The 12,808-nt window shown below is 34.9% G+C and overlaps 1 protein-coding gene across 1 annotated transcript in view; it reads right to left on the bottom strand.

Moving 5' to 3' along the window:
* The window catches only part of LOC118274152 (hemicentin-2), a 150,568-nt gene extending 141,993 nt beyond the window's left edge, over positions 1-8,575 (bottom strand). Inside the window, exon 1 of the mRNA XM_050705063.1 lies at positions 8,321-8,575. The gene's annotated coding sequence lies outside the window, so the exon portion shown is untranslated. The remainder of the gene's footprint in view (positions 1-8,320) is intronic.
* Between the last annotated feature and the right edge of the window lie 4,233 nt (positions 8,576-12,808).

Raw genomic sequence — 12,808 nt, 5'->3', positions numbered from 1 at the left:
ATTTCCGGAGGAGGTTGTCTTCTTCAGCTTCTTCACGCTTGCCTCGACCTTCTCCTGCTACTATCTAAGTACCTACACTTCATCATCATCACCAACAACAGCCTATTAGTAGCCACTGCTGACCAAGGGCCTCTACTCACCACGCTTGTTCAATGCGAGTTGGTGATGTCAAAATTATAGGCTCATTTTTCCTGACGATGTTATCCTTCAGGCTTAACCTTGTTATTTTATAGCTTGTTTTGCTTAAAACAGTGAAATTAGGACAGTCATGATTCGTGGTATATGTGTACATACATTTTGTCGCATTGACATTTTATGCGGTTTGTAATCTGGAAGTCATTGGAAGCCTTGTTGCCCCTCAAAGACTATTATTAAGTATTAACATTTATTTTAGACTCAATGCTAAGATTAAAATCGTAATTAAAAATACAGAGTTTTTTATATCTAAAAGTTCTCAGATTTCTCCTGAACCATTTCAAAAGTTCATATTTATGGTATAATTGAAATAAATGATTTGACTTTGACCTTGACTTTGAAGCGGCCATATATAATTCTATAACCAGACTTACAACCACTTACCTAACAACCCAACATAACTTTAAACCAACACACATCACAACTGTTATTATCTATACACCGATTCTCACGCACAGTTGAAGCGTAAACCTCCGAAATTACCCATCGGCCGAGTAATCAAAGCAATCATCATAACGTAGGCTATCAAATCAAATATGGAGCTGATGGGAGGTAGTCAGATAATAGTCAGATCAAATCAGTGTGTGCCTATTAGCTAGTGTGAATTGAACTTGTATCGGGTTTGGGTAGTTATAGAATTTGATTGCTGGGAATAAAAACGATGAAAAATGAAAATGGAAATATTCTTTATTGTTGCCTTTTGTTAAAATATTGGGTAATCGTGTTTGGGGGATTCCTTCTAAGCAAAGTATTTACTTTTAGGAGCTATCCCGCTGATCCTTAGCAGAATTTCTTACAAAATAAACAATGATTGTTTTAAAATATTCAATGCCTGCTTTGGCATGAATATAGCGAATTATTTTGTTAGTTAGTTAGTTAGTTTGTGTAGTGGAACTAGTTCCTTAGTTACGATTTCGTATCGAAAAGAATTGCTAAGGACTGGCTTAAGTAACCATATAATGACTCTGAGTATGATGGGAAAAGTCAAAGTTGACCGCTATTAAATACCAAAAATATGTTTAATATTCTATGTCATTGTATCAAATCCACCACATATCATAAACTAGAATTAAAATGACATCCGCATAAAGCAAATTAATTTAAAACCCCTCTTCTTACTTCCAAAAATACTCGTATATTCCAAAATTATGTAACCAATACAGGTATGCAATATTTGTTAATCAATATTAATTGACGTGCAATACGATGCCTTATACAATTAGTGATGTTTAATAGGAGGAAAGCTGTGTAAAGGGAAGGGAAAATTTAATTTTGTACCGTACCTGCCATGTTTTGGTTGACTGAGCATTGTTTTCCGAGGTAATTAATAATTATTTGTAACATATTTGCGTGTAATTAGACTTTAGGCTGTATGGTATTTTATGTGAAGCTTTTTTAAGAGGGGAAAATTATCCTATGACTTCTCCCACCTTATTGTGTGTGAGTTAAAGGGGTCTTGAAATTGATAAGCGGTTTGAAGAAATCTGAATAGCAGTTAATACAGTAACTCAGTGATTGGTTAGTTCAATAGTTATACTTCTACCTTGTTTAAAGATTGGAAGAGCAGGATTTGGGACGGGGTGGTATTTAGTCAGTAAGAGTCTGACACTCCCTCTTGCGTTGCCCAAGGCGGGAGAAGTCATTGGATGATATTCCCCAATAAAAAAAACTACAATTATTCATCTTAATTAATCTTAAATTTCTAATTCTTAGGACTTGTTTCACGATGCCTGGATAGCCGCTATGTATCAGATAACTTGGAATTAAGAATGTAATTTGTATGCACTATGTGTCACATAAGTTTATCGGGCGCTTGTATGAAGGTTGAAAAGTGATGAAACTTATATGGAAGATGATAAAACAGTCGCTAAATTTTACAAATAATGTTTAACTCCATAAGACGAACTTACAACAGCAAAACCAAACTAGAAGTTATATTACAAGAAGAAATAAAAAAAGGGTATATATTGTAGTTATTTTTCGTTTTTCGTGGCAAAAGATCCTTGTTACGAATAGGATCAAGGGATCACTTCCCTTGAGGGCTGTAAGCCACGACAAAGGGACTGTTACGCCAGGATCGATGGCATCCGAGATTCCCAAAAAATCTATTTTCTTCACTCCTCATTTGTGACCTTTTTGGTCGTGAGAAGTCAAACTTCATGGCAAGTTTGTTTCGTGTGTTGTGGCATTTTTTTGGTTTTCTTTATGTTAGGAAGTTTAGTGTAGAGCCGGTGCTTGGTGCATAGCAATTAATATGTAGGTACCTCACAAAATTACCTTTATGATAATAATTGATAATTTTGTGAGGTATATATATTTCGTTTAATACGTTGAACGCCGTGGTGGTCACTGATGACCGACGTTAGCGGAGGATTTGCGAACTGTTAAAGAACAGTTTTCTATTGGCAGTCAAAGACTTGATTGTATGTAATTTAAATATTATATCATAATAACTAAATCATCCTATTATCAATTGATCTAAACATGTCTCTGACAATTTGTTACTTTCAATGTTTGTGTTTCTATTGCTGATATACCTTAATATAATAAATATGTTAAACTATTGTTTAGCTAAAAACATTAGCATTATTCCTTAACACATTGAACGCCGTGGTGGTCACGAGCGACCGACGTTAGCAGAGGATTTGCCTTCAACAGTTTTCTATTGTCAGACAGTCAAAGACTTAAAAGAAAAGTGTGCATTTTTTGTCTTTATTAATGTATGTTCAAAATATCATTGTAATGCTCAGCGCCATTATAAATTCTAGCCCGCAACTGAGAAATTTTATGCCAATATTCCCTCTTTTGCCTCTTCAGATTCTAGCTTAAAACCTAGTCTCTTGAGGTTCACTATCTATCTTTGAGCCAAAAGTAATTAAAATTAGTAATTTAGCTCAAATGACTTTGGTTAGCACGACCTTTCGGAGGACATTACAAACAGACTTTATTAGAATACCAATCGATTAAATCTTCCCAGAAATAACAATCTTTCATAACAAAAACAAAAATGCTACATTTTAATTCAAGCAAGTTCGTTCGAGTTCGTTTTATGTAGTTAGTTACGTATTGTTTTCTTAAACGATAAAATAATACGTGTCTAATATTTTTTAACCATCTAACTGTTGGTCTAAATCCTCTCATCGTCCCTATAATTATAAGTAGCAGTAAGTACCCAAACAGTACAACAAAAATTTGTTTTCATTAGTGTAGTTTGTCGAATAAAATTTCACGCCTGCGCGCTATCTAGCTTCAATTTGAAAACCAAAAAAAGATTATATCACAGTTTTCAAAATTCGAATCGGATTGCTAAGTGATGGATGGTGGACAGCTGAACGAATGAATGAATGATTGGCAGAGCACTTTACTGTCTATGAATTGAACGAACGAATCGGAATGGTCGTGAATTCTAATTCACTATGTCCTCGCACTGACCGTGACACATACATATATTAGAAGTTTTATTGAAGCTATGAATTGTGGTTCAGATGATCTAAAGAATATTTTGGATGTTAATTCTTATATTCAAGGCCTTCAAATAGACATGGGATTTTCAACCTTATGGCGATGAAAATAGTCATTCAATCATGTTGCGTAAAAGAGCGAGAAACTTTAATATTAAAGACTCTGCAGTTTCCATATGTAAACGACCGGAATTTGACTTCTATCTCACTTGGTGATAAGCGATGATGCGGCTTACCATGGAGTATGCTTGCACATAAGCAACCTATTCACTAAAGGCTTGAAGACACCCAGGTACAGTTTTCGGAAAACAAACTTAAACAATGTTGTTTTCAAGTCTTTATTTGTTATTATCTACTTATTATTATTAAGTCACAATATGTCCCGCTCAGGAAACATTTTGTTACAATTAATAAAACAGTCGCATTCCGGCCTCTCACAATAATATGTCATCTTACAAACTACAAGAAGTAATAAATCTCTCTATTTCAAGCTCGAGCCGCTGTCAAATCTACGCTGTATTACAAAAATGGTGGTGTCTCTACAAGTTTATCTGTCACTCTTCAAAATAAATAGAACAGAGGAAAGACATAACCTTTTACAAGCTACACTTGATATTATACACTATTACGCTCTTGTCCTTGAGTGAACGCCAAAGGAATACTAAGATATTTAGGAAATTTCATATCTCGAGAACTGTGTACGAGTAGACAAGTACAGTCGGACATAAACGCTGTATAATTTCAAATCAAAGAAAAAAGAAATAAAATGTTCTTCGGGCTGATGTTGACATATGTATGTCATGTCGCAGGTAGTGAGAATGTTTAGTGTTAATAAAATACGTGTTCCAGTTTTGATGATTTGAACAAAAAAAAGGTTGAAGTAGTTTTTGTTGTCACATCTTTGTAAATTGACTGTCATACACAGTTACAATACTAAGCGCCTGTTTCACCACCTTCATATAGGTGCGAGAATTATCAGTCAGTCTGTCTGTCAGTGAACCTAGGTACTCGTTTCAAAGTGTAAAACAACTACATACTCTCTACAGTCCTACAAATCTCGAATAACAAACAATTTAATACACCGAAACCACTTGTGTACAGCGACTGTACCAAAGTTTTGCTGATAAAACAGATGCTCTTTAAGAAGATCGACAAACATCGAAGTGTACGTTGTGTTATGTATTTTATGTAGGGGCATGTCGCTTCACCTCCTCGGGGAATGAGGGAAGTGACGACTCGTTTTGCTGAGAATTTTGCTCGTTTACTACACATATAAAACACGCTACTTTTTATTCCCTTTACAGCAGTGGTTCTCAACTTGTGGTCCGCAAAAGAATTAATATCGTTTGAGTAATGCATAATACAAAATATAGACAAAACAACACCTATTCAATTTGATTAACCACGATTAAAGCTTAACTTATGTCTAAGCTGATAACTGATTTTAATAACCTAAAAATCACTATAGGTATTTTGTAAGACCTATATGACTCTGGAGAAAATCTTAATGTGGGACCGCATAAAAAGGAATATTAATAGTGGACCCTACCTGACAAGAATGATAAAAGTGGTCCTTGACCAAGAGAAGGTTGGGAATCCCTGCTTTAGAGATAGGTAGAGGTAATCTTACAGTTTAGTTACAGTATAAAATATATAATAAAAAGAGCTATGATAAAAGAAACTACAAGTAATATATTATTGTTTATAAGAGGATGCTACATTTATTAAATTAATATTATTAAATGCACGGTTGACGCGATGGTTGAGCATTTAGCTGCCACGCAACTTGCAGTGAGTCCCGCACGGAACAACTCTTTGTGTGATGCACAATTTGTTGTTTTGTATCTCGGTATCATGTGAATATGTACTTGTATGTTTGTAAACGCATCCACGACACATGAAAAAGTCCAAAAGTGCGGCAACGTTAGAAAAAATATACTTCCGCGTGCCCCTTATTGGGACTTAGTAAATCTTTATGAATATAAATCTCAACTTACTATAACCGTGAACAAACCAGGTAAACCCCAAGAACCCATCACTCGACCAACAACTCAGTCTTATTTAATACCTACTAAGTATTTTATTTTTCCTTCGACCCTCGTTGAAATAGAAATTGAATTACGACATTTTATAAATTGGTTGTTCCAAGTACCTCAACATAGGTAGCTGACAGGTGTTCACATTCAATGTACTGTCAAATGCCAATAAAGTTACAAGCTACATAGGTAATCGATATTTCATGTTATATTTGACTCATACTTTAGAGACTAGACCAGAGAAAAATATAATTTACTAAGCTTTCCGCCTTCGGTTTCCCACGCGCTTTATTAATGTGTGGGTGGCAGATTCCCAAAAAAAATATTATGATACAAGACTTTTTTGTTGGTCACCAATAGTTCACATACCAATTTTTCTATTCTGAAAATTGCGGATTGTTCCATACAATCTTCCATCGACATTTTAAGAAACCAGTGGGTTAGAAAGAGACAAAAGGTAGCCTGTGTCACTCTCCAGCCCACTAAATATCATGTCATAAACTTGCTCCTTTGCGACGTGAAGAAGGACAAACAAACAAACAACCTTTCCCATATTTAATATTGGTATAGATTGATTGACAAACAAATTATGACAGGCGAGCAAGGGATATTTGAACTTAAGATTGAGGTTAAAACAACAAAATTGTAGTGCGGAATTAAAATACTCGTAGTTTTTTTTTAAAGCCTATATTTTTTGAACTCTGTATATCATAATATGTTTGTACAAATGACTTATATCTAAATCCTAGTCTACGCGCAATCATAAACTATTCCAACACCTTCACAGCTTTTTAAACAGCAAAAGCCATCACATAATGAAAAAAAAATCTTAAAAAATATGTGAAACGCTTTGCATCGTGAGCGACGAAATAAGTTCAAGCGATGACGTCACTTATCATACAGTGGGGGGGGGATATCTGCTTATCAAGCGAAGTGACCTGGCCGTATACTGATGACATGACATTCATCTCGTCATATACCTTAGGGACTTATTGTGATAACAACCCTGCGTTGCCGTGGGGAAGGATTCCGTTAAGATGTGTGATAAAGTCTAAACCCTATTTTTAGTCATATAAGGCACATATTTGCTAATAGGGGTGATGTTTAATAGATGACGTTTATTAAGGTATGTATAAAGTTTCGATCCAGACACAAAAATTTATTGTCTCACATAAAAATCTAGTTATAAAAAAGGAATCATAAAACTCTAATGAGGCTTTTTTCAACAATACTTCAAAGGTTTCATGTTTTGTAAACGACAAACATTTCACGATAATTACCTATATATTTTCAGTACTTACAACTGAAGTATGTATTCAAGGTTTTCTTAAATAATGGCCCTGAGTTCCCAAATCTTTGTATGATTCTCTCGTCAAAAGACTATTATGTACCAAAATACCTCACGTTCCCTTCATACGGACACATCACTTAAATGTGTCTGGTTTTGAAAAGAGGGCACGGAGGACGGAGGTCTACTCTCGATGTTAATTACGTTTTCGGTTCGTCATTGAGAAATGTAGATCAAATTGTGTAATAGTACGTAATTATAGTGTGTGGAGAAAACTGTACCTTTTTTAGATTGAGACATTATTTTTAGGCATACAATTGTAAAACAAAAAAATAATACGTTATATATAATGGAATCTGTAGTAAATAATTGTCTTTCATAATTTTGTGTGAAATGGTTTTTATGTAAAGGTAAACTATGGTCTTTATTTCTTCTTAAAGATGTTCCTTTTTAACAGTATTTTACAATGACAACGTATTCAATCGAAATATTTGACTTTATTTCTCGTTTATTAAAAAAACATTTATACAGAGTTTTTATGAAAGAAAAATAAATTTCAGAATCAATATTGAAAATGCTTCCACGTATTTCAGCAATTCATAAAGAAAACATATTGAAGAGTGTATTTAAATTATATTAAAAAGACACTCATACGGTTGCCTGTTAAAATGTGTTCCAATTTAAATTACAATATTTACGCAACGCTTTTCCGCATATTTATTTATAAATTCGTATATTGACGTACAGTACTGAAAAAGACAAATTTACTTAAAAATTCCCAATTAATTTAAGCAAATATTTTTCACATTAAAATCTTCCCAATCTGCTGCCAAAAATCCAGGTTTCATTTTAATTAAAAAAATTCATTGCGACATTAAAATCTACTTTGTAATACTAAATTAACATAATTTCTAGTAATGTCTAGGGCTAGACGGCCGCCCACAGGTTTTAATGAAAAAAATGTGGACGAAACTCGTTAAACCCTAAATTGAATTAGAATAATTTGCATAAAATGAAACAGCTGCAAGACAAATGAGTATTCTGCTTTTAAACCACCAAAATTATAAATCGTCACAGTCATAAATTTTCTTCAACAATCCGAGATATTCGGATCAATCTCTAGATTTATAACACATAAAAATATAAAAAAATCAACTTTATTACGCTCACAGTCGACCAATTCCGATTAATGTATTCCAAAAAATTTTATGGCCCTATAAAACTTCACGAAAAACCATAATGATGCCGAAAGGTAATAAGTTTTTATATACCGAAAAAAAATTTTAAACTGGGAATGGAAAGTGCCCTCTCATCTCATATTAATTAAAAACACAACTAACCTGCAAAATGGAAAGGTCATTGTTTGTTGTTTCTGCAAATTGGACAGCGGCGGCCAACGATCATAATAATTATACCCAAGTGTACACTAACACTTGTAATACACACTTTAACACTAAGATACACTCTACATATTCCTATAATGTACACAGTATTCACCAAACTAGTTTAATATCCTAGGAAAAGTTTGACCACGTCAATGATTAGATCGTAGCGCGCGGCATGGTCCGCTACGGCGTAGCGTTCGGGGCGGCCGGCGTAGCTCGACTGGTGCTACGGCTACGCGGTGCTACAAACGGCGCAAGTCCGAAGTTAGGCTGAGTTTACAGAAAGTTAATATTCGTTATAGGAATAAAAAGTTATTTCGGATGTGTTTTTTCGATATGTACTTACATTTGGTTGAAAATTTTAGTGTAAATTTGTGTCATTTTAAGGGGTAAAATGATGAATTTTGACGCGGCATCTTATGATGTTTGTCTTCGTTACGGACGAAGAGATCCTAAGCTAACAAGGGATCCCTGTTATGCTACCCGTTTAGTCCATACATAGAAGCCCTGCTGCGTACAATACTCGACTGTTTTGTATAATAAATTGTAATGAATAAAATTAAATGGAAGTCCCATTGAAACTGTTTCAGGAATCATGTTAGCGAGAGTTTATAATTCCGAATGCTGAGCACGTACGTAAGTATGGTTTCAGTTATTTTTATTCATAAATTTCATAATATTTCGCGTTTTATATTTATGTGTTAGGCTTTTAAGAATGTAGGTATTTTAAACGTTTTAGCTATTTACTACCATACTGTAAAAAATTGCAGGAATGAGAGGTTTTGATTGACGCTTAGGTTTAAGTATTCATAGTTTTCAGTAAGTAATATTTAGGCTCTGTGTGAAAGTTCTTATCTAACGTCATGCAATAATAAAACCGCAGAAATCTATTTTGAACAAGACAGTTTTTTAAACGTTGCCCCAGACTAGGTAATTCTCCTGGGTCGTGGATCTGCTTGCTCCGTGTGGGAATCGAACCCGCTACACCTTGCACGCCAGCCAGCCACTGCGTCAATCGTGCACTTTAATATCCTAGACTAATTACTACCTATTAAACCCAGAGTATCGATTCTGACAACTCACCAAACTACTAACCAATGTTATACTAAAAACTATATAAAGCTCTAACATCAAATCTCTAAAAAGTAAAAAGCTTTCTCTAAAACCAATCAAAAACATATACCATCAAAGCTTCTATTTTTATTCAACACTTTTTTAACCTTTTGTCAAAAACAAACTGGGTTAACATAGTTTAAAAGGTCCCATAAACAAAAAAAAAACTCCCTTAAAAATAAATCTAAAAAGCTAAATGGTTTAAAAATACCATTATTCATAGTTTAAAAAAGAATAACCCAAAAGTTTAAAATTTTAAATGGCGTTAAAATATTATCACAGGCTCCCATGCTCAGATAAAGTACAGACTTTAAAACCAGTTTCAGTTGATCCGTCAGTGAAAGGAAATCTTACGTGTTGATAGGCCAACTAATACTTTTACATATGGTTCATTACATCTAATATAAATTGGCCTCTAATGGCATGGAAAGATTACATGGCTTGAGGTCAGATTATAGTAGTATGGTGGTAGTACAAAGTTCTATTTAGTTGAAAAATTTAAAACCTCTATATTTAAATGAATTAAAACTCTCCCTCTTGTCGCGATCGTAGTTAATGGAAAAGTGTGCTAGATGGAATATTCATATTTCATCTTTCAACCTTTTACAGTTTTTAGATGCAATAAAATAACAGTAAATGCAGTAAGATTGCTATTTGTCTTTTTCAACTGTAAATTAAAAAGAATCTCTGGTTTGAGACCTAAGTAAAACAGTTCTTCCCTGTTTATACACTTTTAAAAAAAGGGAAATGCCTTCCAAGTTTAAAGTGCGAACTTCGATTTTTTTTATTTGAGTAATATTCCTAAAATCTTCAAATAAGTCTTAAAAAATAATATGCGGAAAACCGCATCCAAATCGGTTCAGCTAGACACTAGATAATCGCGGACAAACATACATACATACAGGTCGAATTGAGAACCTTCTCTTTCTTGAAGTTGGTTATAAAAATGGCAATTATTTTACTACCAAGTGGAACTGAAGTCAGTTCAACGGCCAATTCTGGAGAAAGAAACCCATCCCTTATCCTGCCCACTAATCGAAAACCCGCAACACACAACTTCAAAAGAAATTTAAAAGAACATTTAAAACTCCAAACATCGATTTAAGCCCACATAAATAACGCAGTGCAGTGATAAAATCTACGAATCTTTCTCACTTGAATAAGATCATTAGAACTATTCACATGAAGTTTCACAATTCACGTATTATCAGAAATGTGTAAAAATTGGTCGTAGTGTGATATTTTATAGCTTCCCTACCTCCTTCGATAATTAATGCTCTATCCAACAAAAAAAAAAACAAATTCAAATCGAACTAGGAATTCGAGAGTTTAGCGCGTTCAAACAACCCTTCAGCTTTATATATGTAACTAAGTATATTGTGACTGTTTCTAGCCTACCCTAGGGTAGATAAATTTTCCGTTTTTCCTAAATCAAGGAGGGATGTTATTCGGCTTACCCTTTCGTGGGAAATGGGCAAGGAACAGAGCCCCGCCATCCGCTCTGTTCTGTAGAGCTCGTCCAGATACTGGTCACTCTCCCACCGTTTCCGATAGTTCACGGGATATTTAATGAATTCCCAATAAATAACATAACTTATTTTATTAAATTGTTCATCATGTTATTTATATATATTTCATCAAAAGCAAGTATTAAATAACATGACTTATTGTATTAACTTGTTCATCATGCTATTTATGTATATGATCAATCAAAAGCAAGTACAAAGGATAATATGGGAATTCATGAGGAAACGATATACTAAAGGGATGTATTTTAATTTATTTACATTTAATCATGAAATAAGAGGTCAGCAAAGAGAAGGGATTATGCTACGTGGAAGAATACCGTTACAGATGCACTTGTGTACGCCGAAGTGGCCATTCAGATCTACACATCATTACACCTCCTTAACAGAACCCCGTCTCGACAGTGCATGTTTCGTCAACCGTAGAATTTTTTAGTATAGATATGCCTCCTATGGCGGGTGTGGATGTTGACGAGACACACATGTGTTTTGAACCTAGTACTCCTTTCGAGCATAGCTAACCAATGTATGGAGAGACTCCGAGATACTTGGTGAAGCCTACCCCCGCTCCCTGGAGATGCGCGTACAACAAGTACAGTGCAGGGCACTGTTCCGGGGATACAAATAGGAAGATGGGATAAGGCCCTAGCCTATAATGAATCCACATTCACATACCAGTTCGCTGCTTTCACACTGCTACTCACCAAACTTCCACACAACACACTGAATTTACTTAGTACAACTGGGTTCTAAGGAACCAATTCTAGTCTATCCTAGACAACCGTCCGTCTCCGCAGTCCAAGAGTAAGTGCCCTATCGTTTTCATCACATTTGTTACATCTCCTCGCCAAAGCCCCTTTCCCAGGCCAATGCAACCCTTGTTTTATGACACTTTTTGTGCAATATCCTAATTGTTTCTAGGGACCTTTCGTAGGTCAGCATTATTGCAACCAGATGTGGCGCTTAGTATTGTGTTGTGCGCCCAATGGTTCCACTTCACCCTTAAGATCATTTAACAAGTTACAACTCAATTGCCCATTAGTTATCCATAGTCTGGTTCTCATAAAATATAAGATGAATGGCCTGACATGTGGCTCATTGGAAAGTTGACACTTCAAAGTATTGGGATGCCTTTGTCTATATTTTAGGGGTACCTGACAGACCATCACATTCCCCCCTCTGAAAATCAGACGCGTGACGCAGTTCAGCGTATGAGCTTTCATAATAGGGCAATAGCAAATAATCATAGTGGTTTACAAAACCATGTCCTCCTCCATGTACATTCATATAGGTATCTGTGTCCAATAAGAATCTATCAAGATTTAACCTAGGCACAGTGTACAAGCATCCTCTTTCCTGCTTCAGCGATTGAGTTAAATTATGTGAATATATAGGTATTCAGATTCATCGCACGCCGATTAATTTATCACGAAACTAGTCATATTCCAATACATAAATCTTGAAAATTTTCAAACAATTTGTTGTAGCTGTATGTAACAGAGTTGGAAGTCCAAAACAGCGTTCTACCGCTTGATTATACAAACATCTAGTTTGTAAGCTAGTGTATCCTTTGGTCAATGATGAGTAAACCTAGTAGTATGTCCACTGCATAGGCAGCCTACGTGTTCCGGGGTGCAGTAGCACAACTGGCTAACTAGCCTGGCCTCCAGTGAATGATAAAGCGACTCGATACGTTAAAACTCTCGGTTGTAACCAAACACGACATTCACTAGTTTAGGTATAGGTGCTTGAAATTACGTATCTACGCATATGAGTTTTCATAATAAAGGGCAACATCAAATAT

This window comes from Spodoptera frugiperda, chromosome 3 (assembly GCF_023101765.2).
Source record: "Spodoptera frugiperda isolate SF20-4 chromosome 3, AGI-APGP_CSIRO_Sfru_2.0, whole genome shotgun sequence".
Classification (NCBI taxonomy): Eukaryota; Metazoa; Arthropoda; class Insecta; order Lepidoptera; family Noctuidae; genus Spodoptera; species Spodoptera frugiperda.
This window is presented reverse-complemented; position numbering and strand designations above follow the sequence as displayed.